The sequence below is a fragment of the Trichechus manatus genome, unplaced genomic scaffold (assembly GCF_000243295.1).
Source record: "Trichechus manatus latirostris isolate Lorelei unplaced genomic scaffold, TriManLat1.0 scaffold00021, whole genome shotgun sequence".
NCBI classification, from domain to species: domain Eukaryota; kingdom Metazoa; phylum Chordata; class Mammalia; order Sirenia; family Trichechidae; genus Trichechus; species Trichechus manatus.
This window is the reverse complement of record NW_004443957.1, coordinates 12022988-12041014: the sequence shown is the minus strand read 5'-3', so window position 1 is coordinate 12041014 and position 18027 is coordinate 12022988. Positions and strand designations below refer to the sequence as shown.

At 43.3% G+C, this 18027-nt stretch overlaps 1 protein-coding gene across 2 annotated transcripts in view; it reads left to right on the top strand.

Moving 5' to 3' along the window:
* Positions 1-18027, top strand: part of TNR (tenascin R) — a 497374-nt gene that overhangs the window by 267106 nt on the left and 212241 nt on the right. For both annotated transcript variants that reach the window (XM_023728058.1, XM_004372844.1), the window contains exon 2: positions 10060-10161. The gene's annotated coding sequence lies outside the window, so the exon portion shown is untranslated. The remainder of the gene's footprint in view (positions 1-10059; positions 10162-18027) is intronic.

Here is an 18027-nt window from a genome sequence, read left to right as displayed (position 1 = left end):
TAATGCTATTGTGGCTTGCTGCCTACATTCAGAATTAAACGATTGCTAAGTTTGTGTTAGAGGTTGGTGAAAATAAAGATGTAGCTTTTTTTTTTCTTTTTCTATCTAAATTTATGGATCCTTGTGGTAACTCTTGATAAAAGAAGTTATAACCCAGGAGCAGGGGTGAAGAGTTGAAGCACAGGGCATGTTTAGGAAAGTGAGATTATTCACTGTGTTACTGTAATGGTGGACACGTGACATTATGCATTTGTCAAAACCTATAGAACTGTACAACGAAAGAATGAACCCCAATGTAAACTGTGGGCTTTAGTTAATAATAATGTATCAATATTGCTTCCTTGATTGGAACAAATGTGACTCACTAACGCAAGATGTTAATAATAGAGGAAACTGTGCAGCCAGGAGAGAGAGGGAGTACGTGGGAACTCTCTAAACTTCCTGTAGTTTTTCTGTAAATCAAAACTCCTCTAAAAAAATACAGTCTATTAAAGTAAAATAAATAAATAGGCCAAAGATCATTTAAAAAATAAGTTATAACCCTACTTTATAAATGTTTAAAATGACTTTTATTTTCTTCTTATTAAAGCAACATACATGGGGCATTGGTGGCTCAGTGGTAGAATTCTTGCCTTCCATGTGGGAGACTCGGGTTCCATTCCCAGCCGATGTACCTCATGCACAGCCACCACATGTCTCTCAGCGGAGGCTTGTGTGTTGCTATGATGCTGAACAGGTTTCAGTGGCGCTTCCGTATTAAGCTGGGCTAGGAAGAAAGGCCTAGTGATCTACTTCCAAAAATCAGCCAATGAAATTCCTATAGATCACAATGATACCATCCACAACCAATCAGGGAGATGGTGCAGGACCAGGCAGCATTTCAGTCTGCTGTGCGTGATAGCTCCATGATTTGGGGGCCGATTTGATGGTAGCTAACAACAACAAAGCAATATATAAACATCATTAAAAAGTTAAGAAGTATAGATAAAGCTAAGAAAGGAAAAATAAAAAATCATCCAGAAAGAACCACTGCTAAAACTTGGTGTAGTAACTGGACTTTAAGACATGGGGCTCATTGCTAATCCTTTTTGCATGCACTGGGTCTGCTCTACATAGGGTTATTAGATTGTAGTTTCACTCAGAAGGACGGGAGGCAAAAGGAATGCTGATCAGGGACCTCAGCAAAGAATCGACTCAAAGCCCCATGGATACAGGCCAAAAACTATGAAACTCAGTCATGGAAAGTGAGCCCCTGCCCATACAACATAGCCCCTCATTGGCAGTGCGAAGTAGTCAAGAAACACAAGGAGGATGACTTAGCAGCCCCGAGGACAAGCTGGAGTCTTCCAGCCCCACTAATAGGAGCTGTCCCACCGATCTCCAATCCCTTGTTAGACCTAATGAATTATCTGAAGTCTGAATCGTGAATTGTGAATAATGGCAATTGCCCACTTGATGAGGGATACCAACGGACTCTATTCAAAGCCTGCCAGATATTCAGAACAGATCTCTAACACATGTAGGCAGAGTGTGAGGGCTCATCCATATGATCCATCTGGAGGTAATGATAATGTGGTAGCACTAAGTCTAGGAGATATTATGCAGTCTGTACAAACACATACACATGTGCGGACAGAGACAGACCTTTATTCTGCTCAAAATGGTCCCCTGTGGCAACACTGTGCAAGTCTCTCTGGGATGAGAAGGTAGTTTAACACACGTGCAGCTGTCCCAAGTTAACTCTAGAAGACTGAAGGCTAGTCACTGTTAAACAGCATCTGTGAACAATCCACCATGTGCGAGCTCAGAATACAAAGGAGGCCTAGACCCCAGTTCTCCAATGGCCCCCCAGAGAAGTCAACCCTGCAAGCGCTCCAGGCCTGAGCCACCATCATCCAGTTAGGGCTTTACTGCACCTGGTGGATGGAAGTTTCTGAGACCAAAGCTGACTCACTGTGTTGTTGTTATTAGCTTCCACTGAGTCAGCCCCTGACTGATGGTGACCCCATGTGCAGCAGAATGAAACACTGCCTGGTCCTGAACCATCCCCATGATCAGCTGGGGATTAGACCATTGTAATCCATAGGGTTTTCATTGGCTGATTTGTGGAAGTAGATCACCAGGTCTTTCTTCCTAGTCTGCCTTAGTCAGGAAACTCCGCTGAGCCCTGTTCAGCATCATAGCAACACACAAGCCTCCACTGACAGACAGACGGGGTGGTGGCTACACGTAAGGTGTATCAGTCAGAAAACCAACCTGGGCCCGGGGCATGAAAAGTGAGAATTCTACCACTGAACCACCAGTGCCCCGACATCACTATAGCAACATTAAAAAAAAGAACTTCCTTTTCCAGCTTAAGCCTTCCGACCTCCAAACCAAGACCTTCCCTGGGGTGGCAGTGGAGGGGGTTTGTTAATGAAATGCTGTGAGAAAATCCATAAAAATATGATTGTCTGCTTTTCTGGGGGGAACCCTGTAACCTCAAGGTGGCACATTCCTGCTTCCTCTAAGCCTAGTTAAAGATCACAGCCAAGGAAAACAGGCCAGCAAAGCTGAGTGCAAGGCACCCTCAAGTTTCAAAATGTTTTTAATAAAACAATGTGGAAAGGGCAGCCTGTTCATTTTGATTCTCCACTGGGCCATTCAATTAAACCTGAGATTCTGGGAAAACTTGAGCCACCCTGACCATATTTTCCATTAGTAATAACAGTGAAAGATAATTATTGAGCCTGTCTGTCAGATAACCCAGACACGAGCACCTCCACTTAATTAATTGCTAATTAAGATATAAAAGAGCTGCAGTGTTTCTCACATATCTTGACTTTACTAAGCCTCAGAAAATCTTCCTTAGGGAAAAAGAAACCTAAATGGCCAAGGCCAAGTTCCTCCGTTGGCTTAGAAGTTGGAGATGGGAGGGGCAAAGAGAGAAGAGAGTCAGGGAGGAAGGCCAACTCTGACTGGGGTCATTTAATTGCATCATTCAGTTGTTACATGATGACCCTGAGAGGAAAGGAAGAGGGGAAAGAGGAAAGGAATTAAGAAGTTTTGAGTTCCTATGTTGTACATACATTATCTAAGTTAATCTTCACAGCAACCCTGTAAGGAGATATTATTGTTATTCTCACTTTACAGATTAGAAGATCAGTACTTAGAAGGATGAAGTAAATATCTTTTCTAAAAGTGTGTGGTTGGTTAGAGAGAGGATTTGAACCGAAATTCATGTTCTTCCATTCTCTTCCAGGGAGATACAAGGAACAGAAATGAATTCTTCCAGGTCTTTAGCACTATTGATAAAGGCAAAAAGGCATTGTGCTAGTCTTCAAGATGACCCACACAGTTGATTTACATCCTGTGTAGTCTCTGGTGGCACAGGTTAGAGCTATGGCTGCTAACCAAAAGGTTGGCAGTTCGAATCCACCAGCTGCTCCTTGGAAACCCTATGGGGCAGTTCTAGTCTATCTTATAGGGTGGCTATGAGTCAGAGTTGACTCTACGGCACACAGCAACAGTCTCCTCCCTCATGAAATAGGGCTAACCTGTGTAACTGATCGGCTATTACAGACATGACGGTGTCTCATTCCTAAGACATTATGGCTTCCACCTTGCTCTCTCTTGAATTGCTTACTCTGAGGGAAGCCGGCCGCCATGTTGTAAGGACCCTCAAGCAGCCTTCGGAGAGGCACATGTGAGGAAAAACCAAAGCCTCTTGCCAACAACCAGCCCCGCATAACTGAGCCATCTTGGAAGCAGATCTTCAGCCCCAGCCAGCCTTCAGTAGACTGCAGCCCTAGCTGACATCTTAAGTGAAACTTCATGAGAGACCCTGGGCCAGAGCCACTCACACACGCCACTTCTCAATTTCTGATGCACAGGGATGATGAAATAATAAATTTTATTGCCTTCAGCCACTGAGTTTTGGTGTAACTTGTTATGCAGCAATAGATAACTAACCCAGCATTCATGAACTTTTCACATCCTGTTGAATTGCAGTCTTGACAATGGATCAGAGAAATCCTTCTAAGGATTATTCGCATTTGTGTGCCTGAATGTGTTGTTCTTGTTGTGTGACATAGAGTCAATTCTGACTCATAGCAACACTATAGGACAGAGTAGAAATGCCCCATAGGGTTTCCTAGGCTGCAATCTTTACCAGTGCAGATCGCCAGGTCTTTTCTCCTGTGAAGTCACTCATGAGTTCAAGCCACCAATCTTTTGATTAGCAGCAAGTGCTTAACCATTGCACCACCAAGCCTCCGTGATCTGTCCCATTTTCTGTTCCTAAGCTCTCAAGGCCTCATACCAGGAGGGACCTTGAATGACTGTTATTTGAGGCTGCTACATTCAGATCACCAGTTATTACCTACATTTTCTCAATTTCTTATTCAGATGACGAAGTGCAATTTGTTGGCCATTCATAGGCTGATCCACTGTTAAGCAATTGACTGCTGCGAAAGTAGAGAAAAAAATGAATTGACCATAGTTTTGGGTAGTGGGTAGTTTTGTTAGAGCTGATCAGCATCCTTGAGATTACGTGGCTATTACTGGGACATCTCCAGTGATTTGCAGCACACAAACCAAAACCATCCATGTCGCAAGATTTATGTTGAATATCAAAATGAATTGTTGCTGTGAAGTCTGAAACCTCTGCAGTTTTTGATTGTTATGTCTCCCCTGGCCTGGCAGCTGCCTTTCTTCACCCAGGATTCGCCTAAGCCAAAGGGGAAACATCGTAGGACCTTGGTATAAATCTGTGATCGGGATCAATAGGGCTTCTTGGGCTGAACTCTCTGGACTGCTAGCCTTCCTCAGGTTCTTCCTGGGCAGCTTCAGGGCCAGGGAACCCAGACTACAAAATGCTAGCCAAGTCCTTAAGGCTGCTGAACCCACCCACCTTCAGTACAAGAGGAGTCAGCATTTGATGAGGAAAGAAGATAAAATGCACATTTTCTAGACATATTTCATAGGAAAAACTTTTTTTTCAAAGACAAGATGGTACAAGATGAAATGGATGTGTATGAAATATTGGGCATTTCATCTGGATGAAGTGTTGGGCAGCTAAAGAGGGGAAGTACAGGCAAATGAGTGGGTTCTGAGGATGGGCAGGAAGATCACATCAATTTTCTGAAGTTGCCAGAAAGCCAGGTCACCATGTTCTTTACTCTGGTTTCTGTCTCTTGTGAGTTCACTTCCTCTCTCTCTCAGTTCCTCTGGAAGTGTGCAGGCTAAAAGAACTGGGGAACATCAGCCCTGTACCTGATATTTATCTCGGCTAATGGTTTTGCCTCTAGAACTTGTATCCACCGAAATACTTGCCTATGTGGAAACATACCAGCTTCAATTTCTGTCATAATAGTCCTGTGCCTTGTCACCAGTTACATGAAAATCTACCCGAAGATAAGGCTTTTATGTGATATCTTCAGGGTTGTATGGCTTGTTAATCAAATTAAATGGATCTATTAGGGAGGTGATGAAGATTATATCATGAGGGCCAGTCTACTGGGTTTATTATGAGCTTCATTCTAATAGGACAAGCATAGTCATGACTTCAGGAAGGTCAGCGCAGACTTGTTCAAATTCGATTTGGCCATTGCGCAGCCCATAATTTGAAACTTGTTAAAAAAAGAAGGAAAGAAGGAAAGAAAAAAGCTAGTTAAATGGAAAAGAGCACAGGACTAGAATACAGGAGCCCTGTGCTCTAGTTCTAATTCTCTAAATAACTCTCTGTGTGCGTGGAGCATGCTTCCAGAGGTGAACTTCCTTCCCGTGTCCTAACTGCCAGCTCCCGTTTCTCTCTCCCCCATAGACACTGCTCCTCCAGGGCAGAGACTATGTCCTGTTCTTCATGTCCCCAGTGGCTGGCCCAAGCCTCTGCACTCAGAAGGCTCTTAATCCATGAGTGCCGTCAATGAGCCCAAACTAAATAAGTACATATATCCATATTCCAATATGTAGATATGTGGTTATATAAGTGTGAAGAAAACTACAAAAGGACACACTCCATGCTGTCAACACTGCGGTTAAGAGTAACTTGGATGACAGGGGGAAGAAGAGGAGGGGGAGGCGAACAGCAGAGAAAAAAGTAAGAAAACTACTAAAAAAGCCTAGCATGTATGATAGCATCTTCTTTTTGTAAAAATATGTGTATGCATGCATAAAGAAATTAAGAAAAAAATGTTCTTGTGTTAATTAAAAGTAAGTTGCAGGGTATTTCAGTTAAAAACTATAAGCAAAACCATCCCATGTATCAGTTGCATATGCATGATTAGGTTTAAGGGAGCAAAGTGGAGGCTGTGTCTTTTGGGTGCTGTGAGGTGCCACCCAACTGAGGCTCTCAATGCCCCAGCTACTGGGAGTGTTGGCTGCTGACAGCTCATAGCTGAGGCCCTCTCCAGGACTCACCCTCAGCCAAAGAGAGTATCTTTGCCCAAAGCTGTGCCCACCCCCTCCCTGAGGACAGCCACATCCAGAGACTTGTCCATGCAAGGCCCAGCCCCTTTCTCAGTGCAAGACAGCTCCAGAGCTCCCTGTGGGGTTGGCTGAAGCCTTCCTTGCTACTGCATTGCAGTTCAGCTCCTCCCTCTGGCCAACCCTGCTGCCCTCATTCCACCACAGGTGTTGTACCCCACAAGAGTATGTCCCAATAGACCTCCAGCATGCATATCCCATGCCAGTCAGTTTCCTGGAAACTGATGACAGTGTGGAATGATACATACCAATCTATTAAAATGTTACCTCAAGGGACTGAGTTTGGGGAAAGTGATTAGCTTTCTCTACATACGTCCTAAGCACATATCACCTTTATAATTTTAAGAATATCAACTAAAGAAATTTAAATGTAACAAATGTGTGTTAGTTGAATGAATGACTATCCTGTATTGAATTGGAGAAACAGATAACAATAAAACAGCATGTGAAGGTGCTCAATCAACGCTTAGTGAACTAAACTGAAGAGGATTTTGCTAACAGTTTTGATGACTTTTAACTTAGTTGGTACAAAAGAAACTGAACCAGCTTCCAGAGAGTGACGTCACCACCTCAGAGACAGTGAGAAAAAAATGGTCAATGGGTGAAGCATAAATGGAGAGGGGGTTTTAATTCCAATGTGAGGAGAGATTTTCTAATACCAGAGCCATCTGCCAGCAAAATTGGTTGCAAATTTTGGATAGCCACGGTTCAAATTCTATTGTCCAAACTACCTGTAATTCCTCCATGTGGTGAGAAGTCAGGTTAGAATTGGAGGTGGAAAATACCTGGCATGTATATCACCTTCAACACCTCCCCACCCTGAGCACTGAAGGACCCATTGGTGACCACCCTCATTCCTAATGATACAGCCTAAAAATCCTTCACAACCCCACTCTCCAGACCGCCACTGCTGATGTACTGAAGTACTCACCAGAAGATAAATTTACTTGCCCTTCCAGAACTAATGATCTCTACTATTTCCTCCAATTTCGAGGTTTCAAGAGGTCCTCTAGGGAAGGTTAACTTATTCAGGAACAACTTAGATTAACAAGCCTATACTTTAGCCAAAAACTTGCTCCTTCTTCCCTCAGGTGCCACCTGAGTTTTGCAAATACATCCTCCTTATACGCGTTGCCGTGGAGTCAATTCCAATTCATAATGACCCTATAGGACAGAGTAGAGCTGCCCCATAGCGTTTCCAAGAAGCAGCTGGTGGATTCAAACTGCCAACCTTTAGCCATAGCTCTTAACCACTGAGCCACCTGGGCACCTTACATCCTCTAAAAACCAAAAAAAACAAACCCATTGCTGTCCAGTCGATTCCAACTCATAGCAACCCTCCTTAGGCACCTGTAAATGAGATCCCTGAGGCTCAAAGTCCCATTTGGTGAAGGCTCAGAAAGGCTTGTGGGAAGTAAGCCCTTGAACGCGTAATTATCCTGCTTCAGACAGGGACTGTGTTGATAATCCATGGGAAGTGTGTAGGGGGAGGCCTTTTCCAAATTCTGCCTAGGAACTCTGGTAAAAGATATTAGCAAATTGCTGATAAGAAAACTCCCCACTGTCAATAGGTGTCACTGCTTCTGTTGGTGGTGTGTCTAACCTGAGAGAATTATTCTTTGTCATGCATTTGTTTATTCAATAAGTCTTTATTGAACTTCTCTGTGCTGGCTTTGTGCTTGGGGCAAGTGTTAAAGCAGTGAGCTGGACAAAAACTTCACCTTTGAGGAGTTGAGGCATCCCAGGATGGTGCAAATGATTAATGTGCTCAGCTGCTAACAAAAAGTTTGGAGGTTCGAGTCCACCCAGGGGTGCCTTGAAAGAAAGTCCTGGCAATCTACTTCTGAAAAATCAGCTGTTGAAAACCCTGTAGAGAACAGCTCTACTCTGACACACATGGAGTTGCCATGAGTCAGAGTTGACTCTACAGCAACTGGTTAGTTTGAGGAGCTGAGAATCCAGAGTACAAATGATACAAACAAGCAGGTTTGCAATAAGTGGTGACTTGGGTCATAGGAATGCATAGCGTGCCATGGACATTAAAACCCTTTCATGACCCGTGGGACGTAGGGGAACCCAACCACTGTTTGTGCCTCCGTAGTTCTTTGGGAATGAGGTAGCCCAATTTTAACACATTTAGCCTCAAGGTGGGTGCCTTTTGAAATGCTGGAAACTCAAGAACCCTGAGTTTAGCCTCATTTTGGTATAGATTGAGCATTGTTTTAGGTGATATCTCTTGGATGTGTGAATTTTCTAAACTTTTGACAGATTGGCTGTTATTTCTGTGAGATGAGCCTCCTCACTATGTTTCCCGGTTACTATGTTCTCGTGACAAAGTACTTACCGTGAGAATAAGCTATTCTTAGTCTGCATTCAGTCATAGTGACCATTTTCTCCTTGGTGCCTTTCATTGTTTCCAGGTGTTACTGGCTGTCTGCTTTTTTAGCTTTTGAACGGTAAATAATGACTTTGCAATAAGGGATAATGCATTGCAGTGGTACTTTTCAACAAACTCAAACTCCTATAAGTTATTCTTACCCTGCATTCACTCTTAGGACCCAATCATTGCTTCCATGTGTAGCAGGTGGAATGCACCTCTCTGAGCAGTTCTGCAATATTCCAAGGCAGCAGTTTCTGCTTTTGTTATAATGAAGAATACATAGTAGTGGCCATTTTCCTGAGACTCAAATTCCTTTAGTTTTATTTACTTGGCCTGTAAGTACTGCTTTTGCAGTAATGAAGAATGCATTGCAGTGGTAATTTTCTTGAGATAAAAAATCCCTTGGTTTTATTTATTTGGGCTGTAAGTACTGCTTTTACCATGTTTCAAAAAGTTTCATGTAAAATAATAAAAAGGCTAAGCAGAAGGAGACTAGAATAATATGTTGTGTGCAGTCATGGCCAGGTGCCTTCATGTTTTACCTCATGTTTTGCAAATTTTCAAGAAATAAATTTTTTTAAAAAAGATTTTATCTTTGACTCTTATTGCCAGTATTTACTACATGCAGGGTCTGCTGGGACACACGTGATCCCACATAATGGGTATCAAAATCCATAACTCATAATAAAAATTCTGACTTAGTCCTTTAATCAGCATGCCTTCCATTAGTGAAAACACATAGTATCAACAAAAAATTCAAAGGAGAAAATAATTGGGTCTTGAAAGGGTAAAGAACATAAGAAGGGCTCAGGTTTTGGTGGCCTGGGAGGCTTCCTAGAGGAAGTGTCAAGCATTTGTCATAATCAGATCATCTAAGCATATTGCTATGATCACCTTCAAATATCTTGGAATAGATTTTTACACAGAACCCATTTCTAGATTTATAATTATGCTGCAGAATTTTTACCTTAAATGTTTACCATTTGGTTACAAAGCTATGAGAGTGAATGAAAGAAAATTAATGAAATAAATAAAATTATCTGGAGAGAAATAAAATAACTTAATAAATAACAATTTCCCTTGCTTTAGACATCCACACTGTGCACCTGCGAATTCTTTCAAAAAGGAGGTGTGGGGTTGGGATGGATAAGGGAAGCCAAAGTTGTCTGTTTTGAAACCATGAACATATTTCTTCCCTCTCGTTTCAATTTCAGGCGGCTATATCATCTTAACTGCCTAGAGGGCAGGTCTCTTTTGGAGTTAGGATTAAAGAACGTGGTGGAAGAGAGAAAACAACGAGGACATCATCACTAAAGGTACCATTTCCCCTGAACCTTTTATCATCCATCATTCCAATGGCCTGGTGGAGGCTTTCACTGGTGACTACATATTCCCAGGGATTTGAGACTCTCTGTCACTGAAACAACAGCCTGGAGCATAGTCTCCCTGAATGAGGTGGTCAACAACATTAGCGCCTTCTGGGCTTCATGCAGTCAGTCTCTGCAAAGGTGAAGGAGCCGGGGTACCGAGGCTTTGTCTACTCATAAAATATTTCTGAAATGCATTTCATGATGTGGTTGGTAATAAAAGCGTGCTACTGCACTCAGTCCCTCCAAGAGGCTAGACTTGATTCCCAGCCCACCCGCGTCTGTGCCGAGCCCATATGAATCAGTGCTAAATTATTCACCAGCCTGGCTCTAAAATTTCTGGAGTTCCAAAACCCCTAATAAAGTATTATGATAAAATATCCATCTCTTTTTCTCTATCCATAACTATTTATATGGCTAGAGGAAAAACCTGTCATTTTATTTCTTTTAATTTAAAAGCTTTCCGAATTCCTGTTTCATACCACATATATATTTCCAAAGAATTTTCAGGTTGAAATAATAACCTCTAAAAAATGGTGCATGGGAGAAGCCTTCTAGGATTCACAGAGTGACAGGCACAGTGAATATATTGCTCCCCTAATAACTTGCCATTGCACTCAACTTGATACAATGACTCGGCAACTTTCCAAGCAGGCGTGGCCCTTTTTCAGGGTACAAAACAATAATACTGTACCCACCAATTTCCCTCTCGTTTGTTTACACTATTGCTAAAGTGTGTTCAGGAAAAACTCATTTTCCTCCTCATACTCAAATATATCTACTTTAGTGCCCCATGATGGTACTCTTTGGAGATAAGTCTTTTCTGAAGTTCTACATTTAAATCAGCCTAGAACACCTTCACTCTGGGGCACCTGATTACAAAGTACCCCAGGTTATTTCAAATACCTTTAAACATGCAGGCTCACCAGAGACAGCCTCACTTTAAGCTGACTATCAGCCCTTCACATTTAAGGGTGAATTGGTTAATTTGGTGCTTCTAGGCTAACAGCTGATTGACTTCAAGTTCTTGTCAACCAAGCAGGGTTGGAACAGGGTAGACGAGCTGAGCAGTAACTAGGGGCACTTGTCTATAAGTATCACACAAACATCACTGAAAATGTAAAAAGATGGAGAAATTCTTACTTACCAGCACTGTGCTCAGAGAAAGCACTTGTGTAGATGAAAGAATATTTGATAAACCACTTACAATGGGGGATGAAATCCCCACCCAAGGAACCCGCTCAAATAAAAATCATGGGTCTCCAAAATGACTTCTGAAGAAGATGGGTTCAACTGCGGTATGAGATCTGGGGTGCTGTCACCCTCTTTAAATAGATGTTGAATAAATATGTAAAGAATATTGGTTTAAATGTGTGACAAGTTACTAGCTTGACAAGAGCACTCAGATGTTTTCATCCACCCCTGATCTCTGAGGCGGTTGATGGAGAGTTTAGAAGAATGTGAGAGGCGGTCCAGGACTCTGCCAGGCTAGGTGAGGCTCCGTGGTGGGATGTGGGCAGCCCATGTGGAGGCAGGCGGTGGGAGGAGAGGAAAGACCATGGAAGACAAACATCACCATCACACCTCACTGCAGCCACGAGGCTCCTGTCCTCAGTCCTACCTTTGGAAATCAATCTGCAGGTTGAATCAGAGCATGCTCATAAAAGACCAGGATGAGACTGCCCTTTCAACGGCAATCCCAGACCACATCAAAGCCATAAACACACTAGGGTCAACCTCCATTTAAGTCCAGGGCCGAAAGAAGTTCTTGGGCTCAGGAAGAGTCAACCCAAAGCTGGATCTGAGGGCCTTAACTTGAAGTCAACTAACAACGTACTTGGGTCCAGGCAGGGGTTGTGAATCCTGCTGGGCTCTCCTGAGGGCGGAACTTCTCAGAAGTCTACAGGGTACAGTGTTCAGAGGAAGTTCTCAGAAGCACCAGATGCTCTATTGATTAAATCTCAATGCCACCTCCTGGCACAGAGGCCACTACATCTCACCCTAATAGGCCTTGTCACGTGTGCAAGTGACCTCATAGGCAGCCGTTGCTGTCTAGATTAGCCGTCTCACACATGCATTTACAAAGAGCTTTTCACTAGCATGGTTTGGTATTGCAATTGCAGAAGTTACCAGGTAGGAAGACACCCAGGTAGCCTCATGGCTCTTTGGTAATTCAGACAGGTGCATTCACCAGGCTGGTCTGAACTGCATTCCTCAGCCTACCTCTATCTTACCTTCATTCCCTGTGCATTTGAAAGCAGTTTATTTTTAAAGCTGATTAAATGAGCCCTTAATAACATTAGAATTTAAATGGCCCCAGATAGGCTTTCAGCTTGTTGCCAAATTGAGATAAATTTGATATTTGGGGAGCTGAGCTCCCAGCCTCGAGGCTGCTCTGGACTGCAGACAGGTTTCAAAGCGCTGCTTTCTCCCACGTTTTCTGCAGCCTAAAACTGGGTTTGCGTGTGTCTCTAAGGTCCTGTTTACCTCTAAAGCTCTATAGTTCTGTGTGTAGATGTGTCTGCATGATCACGCATTTTCAAGAAAAGGTAAGTCGGGGGCAGGGGAAACGGGCGGTTATGTCTTTCAACTACAATAATCTATGGAAAAACGTTTCTCTGTGTCCTAAACCCTCCGATAACTTCCAGTTCCAGGCAACAAACCTTTATGGATCAACTACTACTTAGTGATCTCAGTATCACCTGACCTATAATGTTGTTAACACCTGACTTTTACTGAGAATATTATCAAATGGTCAGGAAAAGGAACGTTTCATCTTGAGGAATACGTTCCTCATCCTCTATAACTCTTACAGGCAGGTTCAATGCTGGGAAGGGGAAATACCCTTAGCAAGTCATTCAGGTATGACCGCCTTCCAATTTCATAACCTTTGGTAAGTTTTAGAAAAGTTAAAGACAGAACAGAGGAAGAGGGGGAAAAAAACGTCACAAAGGTGAACATAAACAGATGGTTCAATGTTGAGGTAGATTTATTCTTAAAAACAAACAAGAACTGAACTGGTTTCTCTTCCCATCTTTCTCCCTCCAAACCAGATGGCTGTTGTCTCTAGAATAAATATTGAAACTCTTAAAAATATGATTAGCCTGTTTGATGGGGGTGGCCATTAATGAGGTGTCTCTGAATTTAAGCTTCCTTTTGGAATGCTCACCAAATACAGCCACTTCTTGAAGCATTTCAGAAGAAGCTAAACCTTGCTTTTGTCCTCAGATGGGAAAAGACCACCATGTTTTCCTAAAGTAAATCTAAGGACTCTAAGGGATAGGTGGAACAGTGGTTAAGAGCTTGGCTGCTAACCAAAAGGTCAGCAGTTCTAATCCACTAGCCACATCTTGGAAACCCCTATGGGGCAGTTCTCCTCTGTCGTATAGAGTCACTATGAGTTGGAGGGTTGGCAATGGGTTTTTTTTTGTTTTTTGTTTAAGGGCTAGCTAGGTGAGGGAGGGGAGACCCTGGGACTCAGGCATTCTTGTGGTATGAACCCTCTCCTCCTGCTCTGGCCCTAGGAGTACAAAGCTCATCTCAACCTTCAGGGACCCTTGAAGGGGTTTCAGGAGGAAAATATTCGTAATCCGTTTAAACTGTGGCTTGAGTCAGAAACTGCAGTTTGAATGTAAACAGCTGCTTTGGCTGCCTCATAAAAACAGGGTAGATCAGCAAAGTATGGCTCCAGAGTGTTTGACTCTGTAAAAATGGCATGGAGGAGGTGTCTGACCTCATCCAACCCCACAAGGGGAAAGGAAAAGCAAGATCAACAGCCCAAGACTGATTCCTATGAGGTGGAGGTCAGACATGCCTCCTTCCTCTGCCATCTCTACACCAATTCTGACACCAGCTGTCCCTCCCAGAGCACTCTGTACTCGGTTTGATAATTCATTGCAATGGCCACACAGAACTCACAGGCCAAACTCACAATTATGGCGTTTATTAGGGAAGCTATTGTTGTTGTTAGGTGCCATTGAGTTGGTTCCAACTCACAGCAACGCTGTGTACAACATAATGAAACACTGTCCAGTCTTGCACCATCCTCACAATCATTGTTATGTTTGAGCCCATTGTTGCAGCCACTGTGTCAATCCATCTCGTTGAGGGTCTTCCTCTTTTTCAGTAACCCTGTACCAAGCTTGATGTCCTTCTCCAGGGACTGATCCCTCCTATTAGGGAAGTAACACTTACAATTCAGGCTCAAGATTATTCAGGACATAGTTCTTGCATCAAGATAGCTTCTCCCTAGATGTGCTTGCAGGCACGCCTCTCCCTGGCCCTCAGTCTCTGCCCAAAGGCACTCAGCTTTCTCTCGCCATGTGCTGGGAAGCCCACTGCACCGTCTTTTGCAGCCAGCTCTCTGCTGCTGGTCTCTCCTTCCTTGGTGGTGGTGGGCTCCTCCTTTCTGCTCTGGAATCAGCTCTCTTTTCAGGCAACTAAGCAATCCCCTTGGTAGGCCACAATTACCCTATCACACAATCACCTGGGTGAGAGTTACAAGACCATGGCTAGAAAGGCCTTACACAAAAGTAATGAATCACGCTGCAGACTCTATCCAAAATCCTTAGTCAGTCTTCAAGAGGGCAGTGCTCAGCCACTGCTCAAATTGTTGTTTCCTATGGAAGGGAAGAGAAGAATGCCAGAAGAAATCTCTGCAGACCCTCAATACTTAGTCCAGCTTAGAAAACCCAAGCATTCCATCAAACTGTGATAAATTTTTATAAAAAGCATATTATCTAGGGGGAGTCCTGGGTGGCACAAATGGTTAAGGCTCTTGGCTGCTATCTGAAAGTTTGGTGGTTCAAGTCTACTCAGAGGTGCTTCCGAAGAAAGGTTTGGTGATCTACTTCCAGAAAATCAGACATTGAAAATCCTGTGGAACACAGACCTACTCAGTCATACATGGGGTCCTCATGAGCCAGAGTTGACTTGACAGCAGCTGGTTTGGTTTTTGGTTTATTATCTAAGAGGCCCTGGCCTGTCAAAGTACTTTCTGAGTATCTGTGTTTTCTCTCAACATGTGAAAAATTTAACAGTATTGGGTATGTCAGCTGGCAGTTTACTCCTTTACTAAGCCTGGGCCATAAAGAAAGAGCTTTGCTCTTCTCTTTCTCAGAATGGTCATCCTCCCTAACTTGCTTTTGTCCTGTCTTTCTGCAGAGAAAGCAACCCTCCTTCTTGCAGCCTAACTCTTCCACTGAGTCCTTGGTCCCTTAGCTACCCACTTTAGGGCTTTATAAAGCCTTTAGAGCTTTGCTCTATCCATTGACCCTTTCCTGACTTATACTTCCTCTCACTATCTATAAGTTCTTTGTCTTCTGCTTATAAACAAGTTTTCGTCTCCATTAAAACAAGCAAGCAAGCAAGCAAATAGCTTTCCCTTGATTTTTTTGCCTTCTCTTATCCTATACTCTGTGGAAGAATATTCTACACTCACTTCTCACCATTTATTCACCCTTAATCTCATGGAAAATGGTGTATCCTATCCACCATTCAACAAATTCAATCTAATTCAGCCAGCACGCCTTGAGCACATGCTATGTGTCATGCCCTGCTCCTGGCCAAGGAGAGCACACTTTTATAAGGAGGGATAGCATGCCTATCCCGCAACCCAAATTACAAAGTAGTGTGATGAGTGTGATGATGGAAGAAGTATGGAGAATAGAGAGGCAAGATGGGAGTCATCAGTCCTGTCTTGGGAGTGGGGAGCAGCAAGGGAAGTGTCACAGGCATTCTCCAGATGAGTGGGGAACCCAGAAAGAGAAAAGGAGGACCAGTTCAGGAAGAAGGAGCAGCATGAGCAAGATCATTGAGGCATGACATATACACAGCACTACTGAGACAGGGAGGCAAGGAGTGCTGCTGCTGAAGTCTATGATCCAAGAAACCGTAACTCTTTCTTGCAGTCAATGGGGAATAATGGAGAGTTTAAAGGCAGAGAGTGACATAATCAGATTGCCTTTTAGAAAGAGCACTGGGGAAGCAGCAATTAGAGGGGGAAGATCAAATGGAAGCTGTTCTGATAAGAGGCGATAGGGCCCCAGTCAAAATAATGGCACTGGGTTTGGAGAGGAGAGGATGCTAACAAAATCTCCTGCATCGTCCATGAACCCCATTTTGGGTTCACCCAACAGACTTTATCTCTTCCTGTTCTACACGCTCCCAGCATGTACTGTACTTTTTTTATTGTACTTACTCAACTTGTATTACAGTCATTTGTGTATTTCTCTAATTTTCCTTATCAAATTGTATCCTCGTCTCCCCTTCCTCAAATTACAGTACCTTGCACATAATAGGAGCTGAAGAAAAGGTTATTTAGTTGAATTGAATTTTCAAGGGCTTCAAACCATGAATAATTGAGGCATCAGCCTTGTATAAGTGCTCATCATTTACATAAGTGTATAAACAAGCTGATAAAAATTTTATTTTTTCCCTTATTTTTATTATCCCCAAACGCTCCTCTCTCTCCTTAGTTCCCCAGATTTGAGGGAAATTGTAGACAAGCATTCTCTAACGCACACAAGTGGCAGAGGCACTGCTTTGGTTCTTACCTCTGCAGGCAAGGGAAGCGGTTGAAAGGAGGGCACAGATGATTGCATTGATTGAATATGAAAGCCATGTACAAATATTGAGAAATATATTGTCTGAAGAGACAGAGAATTGCGGAGCACACTGCGTGATGGGAGCAGCTTGCAGAGTCCCGAAGGTCAATGTGTAGATGCAAACTGATTAAGCTAAGTACTTACTGAAATTGCTTTCCAACATACAAATGAGAATTGATCATAAGCAGGACCCATATCTACAGTGAAAAGCTTATGTAAAGTTACTGTTTGGTATGTCATCAAAACAATTGGAAGTTGCCCAGATTCTTCCCCAAATGAAAGTTATCTGTAGTATAGTAAATAAATATGGCGTACGAAGTTAACTATGTTGGAAGAAGTACAACCAGAACACTCTTTAGAAGCAAGGATGGCGAGACTTTGTCTCACATACTTTGGAGTTACCAGAAGGAATCAGTCCCTGGAGAAGGATATCACACTTGATGAAGCAGAGGGTCATCGAAAAAGAGGAAGACCCTCAACAAGATGGGTTGACGCAGTGGCGGCAACAATGGGCTCAAGCATAACAATGATTATGAGACTGGCACAGGACTGGGCAATGTTTCCTACTGCTGTGCATAGGGTTGTTATGAGTCGGAACCAACTCGACAGCGCCTAACAACAACAACAACAAGTTAACTGATGCTTACGGTTTTATGACGGGGTTTCTTCTTGTGGACCTGATTGGCCCCATCATAGCTCTTATTGTGGCATCTTCTTATAACCCTGAGGTTGGCCTCTCTCTCCCATGCCAAACAAAAGGATTCCAACTGGCCGTGAGTCAGCCCTATCTAGTGCGATACTCAAATTGTCACTCTTAAACACAGTCCTCATCTCCTAGGAGGGAGTCCTTGGGTGATGCAACAGTTAACGCTCTTGACCTCTCACCAAAAGTTTGGACATTTGAGTCCACCCAGAGGTGCCTCTGGAGAAACGCCTGGTGACCTACAGTCATTGAAAAACCTATGGAGCATAGTTCTACTCTGACACACATGGGGTCACCATGAGTTGGAGTCGACTCACAGCAAGTGGTACTCCTAAACCTGGACTGCCTCCGGCAAGCTTAAGTCAAGGCTGAGAGTGCCATTGTTGTTGTTGTTAAGTGCTGACGAGTCAGTTCTGACTCTTAGCAACCCCATGCACAACAGAATGGAAACATTGCCCAGTCCTGCGCCATCCTCACAATAGCTGCTATGTTTGAGCCCATTGTTGC